Raw genomic sequence first — 2828 nt, forward strand, 5'->3', positions numbered from 1 at the left:
TAGACCGAGGAAACTGTTAGCCAGTCAGTTGTTGAAACTAGTGTTAATGAAATAAGTAGCCGCATTTCGAAGAAATATCAACGAAGGTAAACGAATAAAGAATTTAAAACACACTGATTTTAGACAATAAACCGAGTTGATACTTTAAAAATATAAGATAAAACACAAAAAGGTAGACTATATGCAATCTTTAACGAGAGCAACCAGCAAAGTATAGGTTTCTATCTCTATTTCGCCTTTAAAATGTCAGATATAATTGAACCGAAAATCAGAGTTATTAGTGTTGTAAGCTTCAATGCTGTCTTTTAAAATAGTTCACTTCGCAGCTATGTTGTTTACGATATAACTCTAGTTCATGGAATATTGTACTAGTATCTTCTGCAAAGTTACTGATTGATATATGTCCTGTGAGCGAAATTTGGGAAACGATAACTTTGTGTAAGCTTCAATTGCACACGCACATGTATACTTACATACACATATACATGCATGCTTTTATTGTTAATTTCAATCATTTGACTGCGGCCATGCTGGAGCACCGCCTTTAGTTGAGCAGATCGCCCCCAGGACTTATTCTTTGTACGTCTAGTACTTATATTATCGGTCCCTTTCGCCGAGCCGCTAAGTTACGGGGATGTAAACACACCCGCGTCGGTTTTCAAGCAATGTTGGGGGACAAACACACACAAACATAGATACATATATTAATATATATACATACATATATGTATATATATATATATATATATATATATATATATATATATATATATATATATATCTACGACGGGCTTCTTTCAGTTTCCGTCTACCAAATCCACTCACTTTGGTCGACCCGAGGCTGTAGTAGAAGACACTTGCCCAAAGTGCCACACAATGAGACTGAACCTAGAACCATGTGGTTGGTAAGCAAAGTACTTACCACACAGCCACTCTTATATATATATATATATATATAGTTATCCGTAATAATGAAGGGTGAAATTAATTAATTTGGAATAATTATCAATTACACCAAGTAGTCTTCGGCATGTAAAAGCCTCATTCGAGGAAAATTTAAGTAATACTAATCAATAAAGGGTTTAGCAACGAATTGCCTTACCACATACCGAATTTATTAATAGCAGTCAAAGAGTTATAGCTATTTCTTCTACTATTTAATATTTAATTCTTATGCTTTCCTAAAAACTTGATTTCGAAACGTACGTCCGTAGATAACTTAAAATTGTATGATAGATTGCCGTCAATTCATTCTCTCTTACCTGTTTGTGTCTGCCTTCCAATTGCTGTTTTTACTGAGATCTCCCTTTTTAGTAGAAGAAATAGCTAAACTCTTTGACTGCTATTTCTAAATTCGGTATGTGGTAAGGCAATTCGTTGCTAAACCCTTTATTGCTTAGTATTACTTAAATTTTCCTCGAATGAGGCTTTTACATGCCGAAGACTACTTGGTGTAATTGATAATTATTCCAAATTAATTAATTTCACCCTTCATTATTACGGATAACCATATTTTATCTCAGTAGATGACCACAGCATCTTGTTTTGGCTACACGCGGGTGGGAAGGGGCTGGTGACACAATCTTTTCATTCAAGCATTGAATTTGGTGATACTAGTTGCGGATTCTAGCTCGCTCTGATACTGAGTTGAGTTGGTGCCTTCTAGTATCTCAAAATTCAATATATAATCATTTATGATTATAGTATTCTACGCTGAAGAGAAAAGAAGTTTTTGGTAAGATAGAATTATTTAATATTTAATTCTTATGCTTTCCTAAAAAACTTGATTTCGAAACGTACGTCCGTAGATAACTTAAAATTGTATGATAGATTGCCGTCAATTCATTCTCTCTTACCTGTTTGTGTCTGCCTTCCAATTGCTGTTTTACTGAGATCTCCCTTTTTAGTAGAAGAAATAGCTATAACTCTTTGACTGCTATTTCTAAATTCGGTATGTGGTAAGGCAATTCGTTGCTAAACCCTTTATTGCTTAGTATATATATATATATATATATATATATATATATATATATATATATATATATATATATATATAATATATATATATATATATATATATAAGAGTGGCTGTGTGGTAAGTACTTTGCTTATATATATATATATATATATAAGAGTAGTTGTGTGTAGAATGTGATACCTTTCTTAGCATTTAAACAAATGCTTACAACTTCTGATCAGCTAGGTTATAGAACTGAAACGAATATGTAAGATACTTCATTTTTTATTTTTGAGTTTTACAATCTTTTAATCAATTTATTTGTACTGTTATGCTTTTTTAAAAGAAATTTTCATAATTTTATAACATAAAAATAAATTATTCATATATCCATTTTTTTCTCCATTGTCTCTTTCCTTCAATATTGATAGTATATAATTTCAATAATCTCTAACATATAACAGTCACTTTCGCATAATAAGAAAGGAATTAGTCACAAGAATAATTGGATTATATAATCCCTAATGAGGATATAACTTCATCGCATAATGTATATATATATATACATATACATACATATATACATATACATACATATATACATATATATATATACGACGGGCTTCATTCAGTTTCCGTCTACCAAATCCACTCACAAGGCTTTGGTCGACCCGAGGCTGTAGTAGAAGACACTTGCCCAAAGTGTCACACAATGGGACTGAACCTAGAATCATGTGGTTGGTAAGTAAAGTACTTCTACCACAGCCTCAGGTCGACCAAAGCCTTGGTAGACGGAAACTGAATGAAGATATCAAATTCTAAATATACGGGGGTAAGGTTTCTTCAGGATTAATTATGAGCTTATGGAACT

Source organism: Octopus sinensis, linkage group LG10 (genome assembly GCF_006345805.1).
Source record: "Octopus sinensis linkage group LG10, ASM634580v1, whole genome shotgun sequence".
Classification (NCBI taxonomy): domain Eukaryota; kingdom Metazoa; phylum Mollusca; class Cephalopoda; order Octopoda; family Octopodidae; genus Octopus; species Octopus sinensis.